This window comes from Malaya genurostris, chromosome 3, assembly GCF_030247185.1.
Source record: "Malaya genurostris strain Urasoe2022 chromosome 3, Malgen_1.1, whole genome shotgun sequence".
NCBI lineage: Eukaryota > Metazoa > Arthropoda > Insecta > Diptera > Culicidae > Malaya > Malaya genurostris.
This window is the reverse complement of record NC_080572.1, coordinates 94,537,198-94,554,730: the sequence shown is the minus strand read 5'-3', so window position 1 is coordinate 94,554,730 and position 17,533 is coordinate 94,537,198. Positions and strand designations below refer to the sequence as shown.

Here is a 17,533-nt window from a genome sequence, read left to right as displayed (position 1 = left end):
ATTTTCGTTCCTTTGGCTAAAACGTCGCATAGAAAATATTGAATACTTCAACTTTACCGAGTCATAACTATGTTGTTAGTCAACCGATCTTCAAAATTGGTTCACCATTGGAAAGGTACTACTTCCAAAAATAAAATGCACTGAAAAAAACTAAAAATAGGGTTGTCTACCCAAAGTTATAATGAAAACTGTAGATAGATGTCCTAAGAAAAGATGAGACTTTTTACAATGATCGTAAATATCTCGAAATTCAAAGCGGTGACCTATATATTTTTATACATCATTCGATTGCTAGTGATACCAGCTACAATTTTTGCTCAACTACCATTCCTGCACAATCAAAAGAAAACATTAAACAATCGATGAATTTATAAATATATATGAATTTTTCATTTTTTTTTCACATGTTTGTATATAACTCGAAAATTAAAGCGATGACATGTACATTTTTTTTTATTCAGAATATTGGAATCATTACCAGAAACAATGTACTGATGATCAAAATTATATATCCGTTCAAAGAATCTCAAAAAATTTGGTACAAATACAGAGAATTTCTATTATTGGGAAAATTTTGCAAAAAAAAAAACAAATCAAAAATTTTGAAATTTTATAACATATATTTTTTTATTATTTTAGTTGGAAATTTCTTATGAACAAATTTTACAAAAAAACTGAAACTTGGATTTCACTGAAAATCTTAAAAATTTTGGTAAATATACCTAAACTCCAAAAATAATTATGTTTTTGTATTGGACAATTTTTATGCACAACCCAAATGGAATTGATAACTACTCAAATTAGGTTTTTTGTTTTAGGTTTTCCGTAAAATCTCAAAAAATCGGTAGAAGATCGGAAATTTCAAAATTTCTGATATATATTGCGATCCAACGTTTCTGCAAATCAAAGTGAAAATATTGGAATCCGTTTTGATTTCATCTGTTTCAAAGAGACGTAGAATTTGTTTCTATTAATAAAATAAATTTTGTGACAACACGAAAATTTTAAATTATTTCAATGGCTGTACAATAAGAAATAGAACGTAAAATTATATGAATTTCATATACTAACCCATGGCAAAAGAAACCAACTACAATTAAAAAAAAATTATTGTTTGATTTTTGTTTTACAAACAATTAAGAACAAAAACATGTATCTTAAATTTTCCGCTATCCTAAACAATATCAATTATAATCGATAGAATATTAAAATTTAAATATCACAAACTTAGAATCATTTCGGAATGTATAGAGTTCGAAATTTTTTTGAATTTTCTATTAGTAAACAATTCATAAAAAGTAGAATTCTGAATTTAGCACAAAAAATCACACAAAATTAAGTAAAACTTGATTTTATCCACCTAGTTGTGAAATGATGCCTTTCTTATATTTCTTTTATTCTCATATAAAAAGTATATTCTTCAAACAGTTTTGTTTGATCTTTGAAAAACATGAAAGCTAGTGCATGAACTAGTGTAACCTACAAAATGAAACAGTTCTCAAATCGGTTAGGCCATCTTTCTCAGTGAAGTGAGTTCCACTATTTCAGGTTCCACTTATGAATCTGGAATCGCCCCGAATATTGGCTTTGAGCAGCCTTTGCGATTAGCAACAACCAACCAATCTATTTGCAGCTTAAAGTTGTCTTCGTCTCGAAAAACAACCTTTTCGTTTGAATGCTTTTTACTGAATGAAACCCTACACCTATGTTATCAGAACTAATTGGCTCAAGTGGCATATTCCCCTAGTTATTTGGAGATTTGTGCTTTGCCGCAGCTTCTAATCAACTTCCTGATGGGAAGGGAAGAATAAAAGAAACATGGAAGGGAATTGGGAATTGGGTGAGGTGGGAAAACAGCACACAACATAAAGAAATAAATCGTCCTGCATCCCCGAAAGGACGCTGAACGATCTGCAGGTGCCAAAACGCAGTTGATTAAACCTCCAACCACCGAGAGGCCTTAGAGATTTTACAAAAGCGACACCATTCTGCATTCCCCGAAGAATGCGAATATTTTTCAATGAAAAAACCCAATGTATAAAAATAATTTAAAAAATGTTTAAAAAATATCTCCTCCGCCTTATTTTACAAACATGCTCGAAAATATTTTGTTTCAAATACAAGAAACGGATTTTTTTTCATTTGCTTCAATGTTAGATATAGCAGTTTAAAAAAAACCTGTTTTTGAACTATTTTTGCTCATAACTTCGGTTAAGGAAACGCTACCTGAATACGCCAGTCATTAAAAAATTGGTTTTAACAAACTCTAAAAGATGTTCAAAGATACCTATACGAAAAGAGAAAAATATAAATGCTAGAGCAAAAAATCGGATTTTTTTAGGAACACCCTAAGTTGCTTTTTAAAAATAGCTGTAACACTAAAACCGTTGCAGATACTACTATGGTGTACTCAGCAAAGCTGCTCGATATAAGTTTATCTACAATTTTGCCGAAGAATGCTGTCCTCTACCTCAATACATCTGGAAAATAAGTTTTGGATCACCTTAATAATAAGAGCCACCCTAATACCATGTACATCGACATATGGCTTATCTTCACTGATCATTTGTTTTGAAGACATCATAGCTCTATAGTATAAGGTTAAGTCACAAATGTTTTTGTCTACCTAAATTGTGGATCCGGACCACTGTGCAATGCAATTTAACTCGGAAATTTTAAAACTTCCGATCTTTTACCTATTTTTTGAAATTCTACAGCAAACCTACAACAAAATCAGAATTTTAGTAGTTATCAATTGCGTTTGGGTTGTGCATAAAAATTGTTTAGATCGTTTGTCCAATACAAAAATATAACTATTTTTAGAGTTTTAGGTTATTTACAAAAAAATTTAAATTTTTCAGTGAAATCCAAGTTTCAGTTTTTTTTTGTAAATTTTGTTTATAATAAATTTCCAACTAAAATAATAAAAAAATGTATGTCATAAAATTTCAAAGTTTTGATTTGCTTTTTTTTTTGGGAAAATTTTCCCAATAATAGAAATTCTCTGTATTTGTACCAAATTTCTTGAGATTCTTTGAACGGATATATAATTTTGATCATCAATACATTGTTTCTGGTAATGATTCCAATATTCTGAATCAAAAAAATGTACATGTCATCGCTTTAATTTTTGAGTTATATACAAACATGTGAAAAAAAATGAAAAATTCATATATATTTATAAATTCATCGATTGTTTAATGTTTTCTTTTGATTGTGCAGGAATGGTAGTTGAGCGAAAATTTTAGCTGGTATCACTAGCAATCGAATGATGTATAAAAATATATAGGTCATCGCTTTGAATTTCGAGATATTTACGATCATTGTAAAAAGTCTCACCTTTTCTTAGGTCATCTTTTTACAATTTTCATAATAACTTTGGGTAGACAACCCTATTTTTAGTTTTTTTTCAGTGCATTTTATTTCTGGAAGTATTACCTTTCCAATGGTGAACATATTTTGAAGATCGGTTGACTAACAACAAAGTTATGACTCGGTAAAGTTAAAGTTTTCAATATCCAATTCGCGATGCAGGTGCCGCATGAATGCAGATAGGGCACGTTTTGAGCTTGAAAAAAAACTTGGAACGGGAAAAATCTGATTTTCATTAGTTTTTCCTAAAAGATCGTCAATAATGATATACCTAAAATAATCTACAAACTTCACAAAATTCGAGGGTGGAAAATTTATCGAAATTGGTCAAGTAACAACTGAGCTATGATAGCTCAAAGTTACCGTTCCAACTTTTTTTGAGGCTTGGTGCTTCGCGTAACTTTTTTAGGCTTGGTATTAGGAGTGTTAACAAGTTGTAACAAATAGTAATCTAAACTTGGAGTATGTCTAGATTGTGTAGTCTCAAAAGCGCAAACAAGTTAATTTTGTTCCATTGGTAATAAAGACTGTCCCAGAAAGTATGGACGCAAAAAAAAAACCGCTGCCATTTCGCAATGGTTCAGAATCTGTCAATTTTTTTGGCTACGTTCTGTTGTTTACACTCTTCTCTAACCACCTATGCCGTTGTTTATACGTTGTCATTAGTTTGTTTCGAAATGTCACTTAGAAAGATAGCAAAATGGAAGGAGTAAGTGAAAAGGCCGTACGAAATGCAATCAGGAAGTTCCATGAGGATAACACCTTTGAGAATAAACCGAAAACGGGTCGAAAAAAAGGTCCTGCTAACCCTCAGTTGGATAAACGTATATTGAAGGCGTTCGAGCAAAAGAAGGAGGTTTCAGTTCGGGATGTGACAAAAAAGTGGGCATTTCGAAGTCAAATGTTCTTCGTGCGAAAGAACGTTTGAATCTTCGAACCTATAAGAAGCAGAAACAACCAAGACGTAGTCCGAAACAAGAAACATCGATCAGGCCGAGCTTTCGAAAGCTTCGAAAGGAAATTTGAACTGCATAATCATGGACGACGAAACCTACGTGAAACTCGATTACAAATCCTTGCCGAGACCACAATATTATACGGTGCGAGAAGGGCAAGTGTTAAACTAGTCCGAAACATTGATTGAAGTCGAAAAGATTGGTAAGAAAGCTATGGTCTGGCAAGCAATTTGTAGCTGCGGTAAGATTTCGAAACCCTTCATCACCACTGCTTCAATAAACAGCGAAATAAACATCAAGGAATGTTTACAAAAACGACTTCTACCCATGAATCGAAGTCACAAGGATCCTGTTGTCTTCTGGCCAGCTCTTGCATCTTCCCACTACTCCAATTCAACGGTAGAATGGTATACTACCATAAATGTCACTTTCGTCCCAAAAGACATGAATCCACCAAATTGTCCACAACTTCGACCAATTGAGCAATTTTGGACATTAACGAAGGTGCATCTTAGGAAACATGTCTCGGCGCCCGAAACCATTCAACAGTTCGAAAAAGATTGGAAAAAAGTGTCAAAACTTGTCGCCAAGAAGTCTGTACGGAATTTAATGAGGAACGTTCGCAAAAAGGTGCGCCTGCTAGTCTACAATGGCTAAGTAGCTAATGTTGCGTCCATACTTTCTGAGACAGTCTTCAAATATGGAGCATCATTTGTTACAAGTTTGTTTAGGTTCAGGAAACGATGCAGTTGTTACAGTTGGAAAATTATCGCCAATATATTCATACATATTATTGCTTTGTACTATGTTTCAGTAATAAGTATAATTGATGTTTGAAATTACTGTGAACACGTAAGCGAATGTGCCACGGATTAAAATATCAGTAACGCAGATTTTACAAGATTAAAACATACAGTTCAATCACTAACTCTGATGATGATTTCCTCGAACATTTTTCGTTCTGCTATATCCTTCATTATCATCCTGATACAACTTCAAACTAATTTTAAGACGACTTACGTCTTAACAGAGCAAAATAAAACAAATAACCGGTTTTAGCCCACCTAGTGTTGATTATCAAACTTATTATTTTCTCATAAATATTAATGTGGTACTCTTGAAAGGACATTTCAATGAGTTCTGAATAAAAACAAGAAAGTTTGTTCGGTTGGTTTCAAATTTTCATCACGCTTCACCCTGTTATTACGGAACCAAAGATCGGATACAGAACTTTTATTTCATTCCCAAGCTTGTGAAAATCGGCTCTGCTATTTCTGACGAATATGAAAAGAATTCCGTTCCGGAATTTATGAACACTATTTTCGGTACTTCCGGAACCGGAAGCTGGGAACCGGTATAGCCGAAATCAGTTCGTTTAGCCATCAACTGTCATAACCTACAAATCGAAACAGTATTGAGCCAAATTCAGAAAACAAATATTACGTCTTCTGTATTGTTTCTGTCTAAATGACTGTTCAAATTTTAAACACACTTCTTTTTGTAATTCATCGAAAGTCGAATTTGGATGAATCCGTATGTAAATGTATGTAAATTTTTAAATCTACGGTGAGAGAAATTATTATTATGATTGCTTACGCTACACAACTAAGAATTCTCCTTTAATTCGCCGGTATGAAGATTACGTGGCGGTGAGAAGTCTGTGGGATACCTTGATTTATGTTTGCGAAAGTCAGTCTAACCATTTTCGAGAAAATTAAGCGCATACTTTTGTTTGAACATACAGACATTTTGCGTTACCGACGAATCGAGTCGAATGGTATATGACAGTTGGTTCTCCGGGCCTCGGTTCAAAAGTCGGGTTTCATCATGAGTGCATATCTTTTCCATATGAGAAAGGTAACACATCGTTTTGGTTACACACACTAACATTTTCTCAATTTTTCGAACTGAATCGACTGGGATATAAAACTTCATCCTGTAGACTTCGAAAAAAATGTTGAAGTTTTCAAACGAATTCTGCAGTACCTCTATAGCGCTTGCGAAATTTTATTATCTGTCAATTATCGGGATGGTATGCGAGCAAAAGAAGGTCTGCCAAAATTTAAGCATAGTTTTGGAAAATCCGTCTGTGTCCCACTCACGAATCAGTGAATAAAAGTTTTCATAGAAATCATTATCAAAACTTTATAAGAGTAGTTCACGGGAAAGTTAGAGAGTGTAGATTCGATGAATTAGAAACCTAATCAACATGTTCTTAAAATTGATTTTACGTTTCGTCTTTAACTCATCAGTGCGTAACAGTTTATATTGAACTGCTAGCGCGACCTGACACCTAAATTTGGGGGTAAAAAAGTAAGCTTTTTGCCTTTCTCATATAGAAAGGTTGTGCAATCACTGTGAGGGAAGGCCGAATGTCATATACCATTCGGAGGACCGAATGTCATAACGGGTGGCAACTAAAATTTTGGAATTTCTTTCTCAAGCTGTCAAAAAAAGACAAACATACTTGAAGATGATCTGATTGATTGAAATTAAACATACATAGTCCATTGTTGAAAAAAAATTAGTGAACATTTGAAAACGGTCCGTAATCGGATGTTCGGCGAAGCTTCCGTTTGATGTCGGAACAGGAGCGTTCTACGGCCTTCATTTCAACTTTGCGAATGCATCTCTCGATTCTACCAAACAACTGTTAGCAATTCGTGGCTCTCCAGTTATTTTTGTATACCAAGGAGCTCAAGACCCCGAAGAAATCTTCGATTGGGCGACACTAAGGCAGATTTGTCGGGTTGTGGTTTTTGGGTACGAATGAGATCAAATGGGTATTCAGGAACGAAGAAACGGGATCAAAATTGTCTTCAAACATTCGTTCTGGTACACATCTTGATTGATTGCCAAACCAGAGGGCTTGAACCATGGCTTAGAAATATCTTTCTCGGAAATGGCAATGTACAGCATCACTTTCTGTTCAAACTTATGTTTAAACTTATATTTTATGTTCGGAGGTGCAATAGAACTATCCGTTGAATAGTATCGATCGTTTCCAGGAATCTGCGTCTTCGAAAGTGGAAAATAACTTTCGTCGTCCAAAACAAAACTTTTTCCGGAATAATTTTTAATCAACCAGCGGCATTGGGACTTCAGCGTTGAAATCTGTGCGTCAGTATATTCCGGGGCTCGTGTCTTTTTTCGGCACTTTATTCCGACTCTTTTCAACATTTTGCAGATGTACTGGTGAGAACAGTTGAATTTTGTTTGCGGCATCCCGTTGGCTCAGTTAATCCTTGTTGTTGAAGGCACGAGAAAGAGAACGAAATCCTTTTGCGTCCATTATTTTGGCTGGTCTTCCACTACCTTGCTTGCGAGCAGTTGTTGGGGATTTTAGGATATGATATAGAGTCGAAGCCGCAACATTTTCGCTTTTAAAATGTTGTACCGTATACTTTTTGCCGAGATTTCTGTGCAGTTTGTAGAACTGTACAACGCGCTCGCGAAATACTTCTTGTTATGTAACAAAAATGTGCAGTCGATTTTCTCGGAGATGGCTGGACCGAACTTAGATTCAAATGAAAGGTGTCTTGGTCCCATAGGATGCTACTAAATTTTACCTGGATCGGACTTCCGGTTCGGAAATAACGGCAAAAAATGAAGAAAAAGTACACTCGATTTTCTCAGAGACCACTCAACCGATTTTCTTTAAATAAGATTTAAATGGTATGGGGTAAAATGTGCAAAATGAACTAAAAACGTGCAATCGATTTTCTCAGAGACCTCTGATCCAATTTTTTTGACTCAAATGAAAGGTCTCACGGTGCCATACGAAATTCCTGAATTTCATCCGGATGCGACTTCCAGTTCCGGAGTTATAGGGTAAAGTGTGTTTATTATTGTACACCGTCACTTAAACCGGCGAAACAAAAACCGCAAATTTTTTTCTAAACTGGACTCAAAACTCCACAAATTGATAGCTATCCTGGTTCCTGGTCTCCGGTTCCGGAAGCACCGGAAATAGTAGTCATATATTCCAGTGAGTGAAATCCATACTCACTTTGCTCAGCGATGGTTCGACTGATTCCACAAAGTTAGATTCAAATGAAAGGTCTCACGGTGTCATACGGAATTCCTGAATTTCATTCGGGTCCGACTTCTGGTTCCGGAGTTATAGGGTAAAGTATGTTAAATATAGCACACCATCACCTAAACCGGTGAAACAAAATACGTATGTGCGTATGTGTGTATGTAACTTCCTGATCCAGAAATACAGGGTAAAGTGGGTTAAAAAATGGGAAAATGGGAAAAAACCATAAAGGTTTCTAAATCAACCTCAAATCTTTTCCAATTGATAGTTTTTATTAGTAGACGGTCAAACAAACCGATTTTGGTTATTCTTTTAAGCATCGAAGAAAATTATGTTGAAGAATACCACAGTATTATATATGATAGTATGGATAATATGAGAAAGGCATCATTAAACCTCTAGGTGGATTAAAACAGGTTTTTTCCCTTCAAATTACCAGCATTTTGTAAAGTTTGAAAAAAATGAATTGCTTGCGACCATTTCGGTGGGTATTTTTTGAGTTCAGTCTTTAGAACAGCCCATCATCGTTCGTGCAAATGAGTTATATCAAACTATAGTTGTGCATTTCAAAAATGATTGCAAAACTACTTTCCATAGACACGGAAAAAATCAATACTATCTTCAGATTCTAATCCCCATACTGTGGTATTCTACATCGTGTTTAAGCGTTCAGCAGAAGAAAACCAAACCATCATGTGGCCAGCCAAACATGGACTACCGTACTAAGCTACTAAAACAGTTCTCGTTTGGGTACACAAAGCACTCCTCTGTTCTGATATTGCTTTGCTTGAGCATATCCGGAAATAAACAAGACCGATCAATGAAAAAACTTAGAACATTCAATAATTCGAAAACAGTGGTATTGAGTTATTGATTTTTTCCAAACTAAAAGTATTTCATCACAAAAGCGTAAAAGATTAAAAAAATATATTAACATACAAAACAGAAACGGAAACATATTATAGAATGTTTGAGATCGTAAATTATTAGTGATGGGAAAAAGAACGGAACTCAAACTAACAAATTTCCTACCGGTCCTGGAATCTAATTGTCCAGCAACTAATGGGAAATCCCATAGTTCAACATACAGCATACCGGAAACTGGTAAACCCACACCTGTGAATGAAATTTCCATTCTAACCAAACCGAACCGTTCACCTTCGGCACGAATTCGGTCGGTCCATTCGATACGCCTACTACGAAAATTGTTTGTTTTCGTTTCATAGTCCATACCGGATAACTAGATTTCAACCCCAAAATCTGCCTGTGGCCATCAAGAATGTGGGTGACGTGAAGCTACAACGAAAAACGAATGGTAAAATAATTGTGTTTCTTACCTTTTCGCTACTCGAACATTCGTTTTGCTCAACGGTAAATGGATTCGGTTGTGGATGACACCTGGTTCGAGCTATGTTCTTTCAGCAATTTGTTTGCTTAGCTCCGAGCTTGATAAGACAAACACAGCTCACACGGGTGTGTCCCGACGGGCATGAGACGAGAGTCCAACGCTGTCGAGGCTTGGCCGGACCGAGGGAAGTGCTAACATAATTTGTTCATTTCTGGGTCAACCTGAATCGGTGCGAAGAGATGAAAGAGAATAGAAGAGAATACGTTAAAAAGATAACGGTTGTCGAAGGTTGTAAGTAATACCGGAACAGTTCCGGTGGGTGATATATGGGACAGATTGATGAGGAATAAATAAACGAGCGTAATAATTAAATGAGTGAAAATCGATGTTTATTTTTTCTTGAATTAATCACATTATCACCTCTGCTGATCCTTGTAAGGAAAATTATTAGTTTCCTGTTTGTTCGTTTTTTTTTGGGTACACGGAAATGTGTACATAATTTTATCTCATCTAGAACTCCTTATATACCAATTCAATTGTAAAAGCCAGTTTTTTGACATATCAGTAAGAGACTAGTAGAAATTAGTTCTTCAGGGCCCCATTTGGTTGCTGCTTTTGGGTATTCCTTAAGGTTATATCTACAATCTCAGTAAAACAGTAATTGTTGAAAAACTCAAAAGTAGTTTTCTTCGCTACTGCTTGATGAATCTACAAGATTACAGGGTTGTGTACGAGACAAGACCGATAGTGATGCCTTTTTTTTTCATTCTTAGCCTACTCGGTAAGTAGAGGGTTTTCTGCAACGACATCATTTACCGGTGAAACAAAATTAATAGTAAATCGCAGTGCAGTGAACTCTCACACAAACGAACACATATTTGGCATGCCCGCATACAGTGCCGCACTGTACACCAACCTGACTCGTCAAGCGGATGGCGAGACGAATTCCAACCATTTTCAGTGCTAATGCCATGCTTCATAAGACTACATCAAATTCTAATCATTTATTTAGGTTACATGATTATGGTTTGGTTCAGAGCTAATAAAAGTCATTTTCATTGACTCAAAATAGACGAAAATGACAAGAAATTACTGTCACTCTCATCTTCACTTGCAAGGAAATCCATGTCCAGTCATTGACATAAGCGGGACAGTAGTTTCAAAATTGTGTTTTTTCTTTCATTTGCCTTTTCAGTTATTTGCAGTTTTCAGTGGAAATCCCGTAGTATGCAGTCTCGATATTCAACCAAAGCTGTGAGAAATGCAAATGCCAGAAAAAGGTTTCACAATAAGTTTTAACTGTTGGTGCTCGAATTTGTGGTAGTTTTGGTTTCCAAAGAAGTTCTGGGATGTAATTACTTCGATTTGCCATATTTTAGTCACTTTTTATAGCCACAGATCTTCAATACATCGATGAAAGAATGAGAATTGAATTTCTGCTGATGCTCCGCGAAGACGTTAGTTCTGTATAACATGTTCAAAACGACGTATGTAACAATGAGAGATTCTCTTTGTTTACTTTCTCTTTTGATTATTACGGCACTCTTAGCAATCCTTCTCTCCAATCATTTACCGATAATAATAACTAAAGATATCATCTTCTAATCTGCTCTGGAGAAATTACCGAAAAACAGCAAGAATATTTAGCAATAATCGAAAGAGAAAGTAAACAAAGAGAATCTCTCATTGTTACATACGTCGTTTTGAACATTTTATACAGAGTTTGGTTTCGTCTTGTCGTAGAGAAAAGAATGACGTTTGCAATTATGCTCTCTCATTTTTTAGATGAGAAACGGAAATGCTTCGTCTCTCTTCGTTTGTTCTGGTTTCGGTCATTTATGAATAAGACAGTAAAACATGGAAAATGAGACTGTTGGAATGGTTTCATTGAGAATGCGTGACATTTTTAAGCTCTGGTTTGGTTCAATAATAGTAGCTAAGCGCTTATGCTGAAAGATAGTTTATTGCGTTTAACCACGTTTAGTAAAAAAGATCTAAGATTATCTTCATAACACAACTTTGAGCTGAGTCCATTTGCAAGCCACCGTTTCGCTCGTAGATGGAGATTTCGGTATGCGCACCACCACGTCTACAAATCAATCCATTTTAAGCACACAATTCAGAAGAAATGCTTTTGAATCATGTTAAATGTGGTAAATCCATCAACAAATCACCGAAATATAAGCGCTTATTAAATTAGGTCGGAAAAATATATCTCAGATAGTTCTAAATTGGCCAGCTAGTTACCGTAGAATCAAGCGAACACAGTGTGCAGCTACCGGAAAATGGCATCCGCACACAGATGGCATCATGATAGCTTGCTGTGATTGGCTCATGAAAACATAGGTCGATACAAACCAATTTTTCAATAGTATGCTACTGATATACTGCATCAACGTTACCATACATGTTCAAGTTAAATACTTCCGAATCGGTTGGTTGTTAAATTATATCAATCCATCAACAAATGACTGAGTTATTATCGTTTAAAATTATGACAGAAAAAGGTATTTTTTGCATTTATTAATTGACACCCGGCCCTGTATAGTAAAGAGTAAGGCATTTTAATTCCAAGTTATATAAATAGTTTGAACATAATTTAGCAATTCTCTCACATGGCGGCGCTTTGAAATTCATATAACTCATGATCATGACGATTACATGACTAATTAAGATGGTTTCTTCGAGAAGGTGTATAAGGGTTTCAAGACCTGTTAGATGAAGTTTTAAGCTACAGTTTGTTTTAAAAAGTTAGTTTGGTATATTCGAGCAGTTTTCGAACGGTTGGTTGAGGATAACCAAATTGAAAATGTGTACCGTATCGCAAAATGAATTTTGAACTTCTTCAAATTTCAAGATGGTGACATTCGGTATTAGTCCGGGTTGGCGGTTGAATGCATAGGACAATGCTCTTGCAACCTAGAAGAATCCTTAGTGTCGGTAGGATCGTAGTACTAGCCATACAATGATTTTGAACACTAAGAACCATGTGTGAGGTCTGTGAAACAAAAAGGTCAAATTCCACGAAAGAAATGTAATGCCAAGGCTTTGCTTTTGACTCCCGGTATTTCTCATAATATGAATGTTTTCAGAACGGACTCTAAGAATAGATAATGGAAACCGATGTTTGAAGGTGACAACTTCCGGTTAATCAATATTCTTCTGAATATATTACTAATGTCGTTTTCGTTTTTAAATTGCACTACACCGGTGTAGCGAAAACTGCACCTAAACCGTTCGTTTTTACCAATTGCACTACACCAGTGCTACACTTTTTCTGCACCGATACCACTGGTGTAGCACTCATCAAAAGTTTGGTGTAGCTCTGTGCAATGGAATCGTTAATTGTAGTCAATGGTTACTGTTTATGTTTTCGTCATTTTTGTTCGTTTATTCATGCCTCAGTGTAGCACTGCACCGGTGTAGTGCAAATTAAAAACGAAAACGCCATAAATGAGTACTTGAAATGGATCTCATGAGAAGGCATCGGAACTTGACGTTTGAAATAGTTTCAATATCCAACATTGTGTTGGCGAGTCGGGATAGTTTCTATATGCTTCTTATTTACCAATACCTTAAACATATTAATATACAAGTGTGATCCGTTGTTTTTGGCATAGAAAGTTTTCCTTACTCTTTTCGAGACTAAGAATACTCTTCACCTATAGGTTCGACACTAACATCCGCCCGATTCTCCCAATCCCCCGTCTGTCTACCATCTTTATCGATACTAACAAGATCTTTTAGCTGTTACTAACTTTTCGCTCCCCTTTCCCCAGTCTCTTCACCATCTCGATGTCAACTAACTAAACATTTGTCGTCATTAGTTATTTCGTTTCCATACCCCCCTTTAACAATCCGTTTTCCTCAACAATTACTTCTCTTTTTTGTTTTCTTCATACTATTCGGCAACATCACCATCATCGCCCACGGAAAGCCGCTCCAGTCGATTACTAACATGCGGGCCACCCGCCGGGTCTTCGCAGCCTGGGGGTGTTTTCCGCGGTCCCCAGAAGGATGCGGCAATTTTAAATACATTCTCACGTCACCTGGCTGATCCCAAGAACGGAGGACCACTCCTGTCGATAACTAGCACGCGGGCCACCGGCCGGGTCTTTGACTCGGGGGTGTCTTCCGTGGACCCATACGGACAAGCATACGGCCACTACCATTGAGTAGCAACGTCATCAGTAAAACATTAGAGGCCAGCACAATCCTTATTATACACAATCCTTATTATTAGAAAATGTCTTTGGCACCATAGAGCTAACGCATTGTGCCTTAATAAATATATCTTATGAAAAAAAAAAATCCAACATGACCACTCCCGGTCTCTCTTTCTTTTTTTAAAACCTCAGAACATTCTCGGAACTGGTTCGAAGAATAGATGCTGTAAAGTGATGGTTGACGGTGGCTCAAAATTCAATATGGCGAGTTCCGATTTGTCGATTTTCTTCAAAATCTTACACTGTGTACTATACGTTATTGATTGTATCAAACTAGTACTTTTATAAACTAATGACAACAATCTTATATGAAGTTTTCATAATTATGTACCACATGAATGAAATGTTAAATTTCTACAATCCTTGCAAAACTAGCGGTTGTATAAAAAATAATAGTCTCGTACATTTTTTTATAAGTAAAATCCCAATATACTTTGTGCTGTGTAGTTTTGTTGCTCTCAGAGTAACACCGGAACTGTTCATTATTGCACCCTACAATAAATTGCTTATTCATCGAATGTTTATTGATCATAAACTTTAATCACCAGTATGTCATCGATATTAAAGGCATGGCTATCAGCTTGTTTCTTCAATATATGGGATATTCCATCCCCAGCGGCGTAGGCCTGCGAATAATGAACATAAATAATCGTTTTACAGGACAGCAGAATGTGAATATTTTAAAAATTAACAACCTCCACCGAAGCACCCAAGCTGTAATACAAGATCTGCGTGTCTACCAAAATTTCACGACACGGCAACCGAAACATTTGACAACATTTCAAGCTGACAAAATTTTCAGAAAACCAAAAATATTTATCCATTGTTAAACTGAGCGATATTGCATTCAGTTTAACGTGTTCGGTGTTTTGGTTTTTTTCCAAGCCGTATAAAAATTGTATTATATATGTATTAATCCTATCTCGATAGAGGTTGATTACAATTCAACCTTCTATTATTTATGGCACTTCAGAATACACGATTTATGACTTCGTAGAATCAGCAAATAAATATGTTTGCTATGGAAATGGTCTCTCTAACCATCATACTTTCAATAACATTGTTATTATTCATCCTGATAAGAGAATAACTGAGATATCCCACTGTTTCAATCAATATTGCTAAGGATGAAATTCACCAAGCAATAGCGACGTTTGATTAACGATGCGGAAAACGCCCAAAATTGAATTCGGTCATGGTTGTCAGGAAATAGAAACTTTCCATTTCCTGCCCCATCCTTTTCGAAAGTTCAACTTGTTTTGTTGTGCGGCCAAGCCTCTAATCGTTTCTACCAAAAAGGCTTTTTTTCTGCCGCACGGTTTAGGTTTTTCCTTCGAGCTGTCTAAAACCGCTCCAATCAGGAAAGTCAGTTGCAATGTGGTGGCATAACATCCGCCAACGTAAACAACTTTCACACACATTCACTCAGAATCACACTTCCGGAATGACTTTAAAATGAGAGGAATAAATTTTATACCCATTACCATAACGAGAGGCCGCCACTCCGAAAATGCCCCCGGCACATTGAATGCAATCGCCTGCTAAGATCAATAGACGACCGAGCAGAGATTCACCGTCGGCGCTTGCCTACCGGGTGATTTGACACGGCTTCATATGCAAGTTTCTAGCTTTATGTTTGTAGAAGACCGTTTTCATGCGGGTCAGACTACTACTGTAGCAGAAATCATCCCATTAGCATATTTAAAATGCCATCGGAACACCATAGCCTCTTCACCACGTGCAACACCGTCAGGAGACACACCCGGGGTATCGCGTGAGAGGTTTGCAATGCTGGAACACTACGTGGAATGAGAAAAGGGATAACGGATGTCGGTGCTGGATAGCTTTTTGTTGGTTCAACTCTTCCGATCTACCAGTTGCTGTCATGAGTCACGAATGCGCTTCCGACTGTTTCTTTTTCTTGCAAAAAAAAAAAATCAACCGAGAGCTAGAATTATACCAAGAAGTACAATTAGCAATATTAGGATTTTATTAACTAACGCTCACCATGAGAATGGAATATCCGAACAGATGATTTCTAATTCATTTAGATGTTTGAAATAATCTCTTATCCATCATTAAAAACATATTACAAAAATATTGTCAAATCCAGGATACTTTCGAGTACGTTCATCTGCTGTTTGTCATTGTCCTCCGACAGAACCGAAAACTTTGTAGGTTATAATTGGCACACTTTCATGGTTCATGGTTTAGCTTCTAGGTAAGCTTTGAATTTTTGAAACTTCTACATCGATGGCACCTGTCACGTACGTACGACGTGGTATATACCGTTAACTCGATTTCATGCCAACAAAATATGCACAAGCACCTGCTCTCTCAACTTATTTCTTATAGCCAAATTTTGATTGACATCAAACATGTCTCATCCCTGTTATGGCAAAAAAAAAAGTTTTTGGAGCTTTAATTTTCATTTTATATAACCGTATAGGAAGTTTGCATGTGTGAACATATTTGTTCAACACGAATTGGTCGTATACATGCGGTATTTAAGCCGTAATTGAATACGTATTTATTTGTTTGCATTGACTCGACGCGTACTGATATTGTATCGATTTTATTCAAAATAGTGCGTGACGTTGTGGACGATTCGATGTTAAATATAACAAAAAAAAACGTGATTAATCCACCTAGCAGTGAGATGATACCTTTTTTATCAATCCGTATGTGCTTTTGCATAGATATTCTTAGGTGTTTTAGTTCTCATGACATTATTTTAATTATCGTCGTTTTAAACGGCAAATTGACAATCGATTGAACATTCCATGAGATGTTGAAGTAAGTTCCACTTTAGAGTTTTTCGTCCTTATTTATGGTACTTCCAGAGCCGGTATTCAGGAAATAGCATAGCCCAAAATGATTCGAATTTCCATAAATTATTACGCCAAACAATTTACATCTTTTATATCGGTATGAATTTTAAAAACTCATCATCTATAATTCCAGAATCGGATAAAATTCACCAATTTTGTATGGGACCTTAAGTCCTTTGCTTTGAATTTTTGTTTTTGAAGTTCGATTTGGCCTTTTTGAGAAAATGATTGAGCTTTGAGAAAAGATTCGATACTGGAACCGGAATTCTAGAATAGGTGTAGCCGAAATCAGTTAAATTCACCTGAGGAGTGTGTAGACATCTTTGAGAAATTGTAGTGCGAATTAAAATTTGGGGGTACATTCCGAATCCAAAAACGAATACCGCTCAAACTGAAATAAATTTATTTGGTAATTGACTATCCAAATCTGCAAACCCGATAAACCTGATTTATGTGAAATGGACATTTTTATACTAATCACCCTGTACCTCCCAAACCAGAAGTCGGATCAGACTAAAAAGTAAGATGTTTGATAGGATTTTAAGACCTCTCATTTGAATCATAGATGATTCTTCGATTTCATTTGAATCTTAGATCGATTCTACGAGAAAAATGAGTTGCATTATTTTAATTTCGTTTCATATATCACCCTGTGGTTCCGTAATCAGAAGTCGGATCCAAACGTAATTCAGGAACCTTATTTGGGAGTATATTACTTTTCGTATGAATCTGAGTTTGTAGGAAACGGTTTAGCCATCTCC

The 17,533-nt window shown here is 36.0% G+C and overlaps 1 protein-coding gene across 21 annotated transcripts in view; it reads right to left on the bottom strand.

The window, feature by feature from the left end:
• The window catches only part of LOC131438867 (somatostatin receptor type 2-like), a 209,766-nt gene that overhangs the window by 72,961 nt on the left and 119,272 nt on the right, over positions 1-17,533 (bottom strand). For all 21 annotated transcript variants that reach the window (XM_058609225.1, XM_058609234.1, XM_058609218.1 and 18 more), the window contains one exon: positions 9,705-9,936. The gene's annotated coding sequence lies outside the window, so the exon portion shown is untranslated. The remainder of the gene's footprint in view (positions 1-9,704; positions 9,937-17,533) is intronic.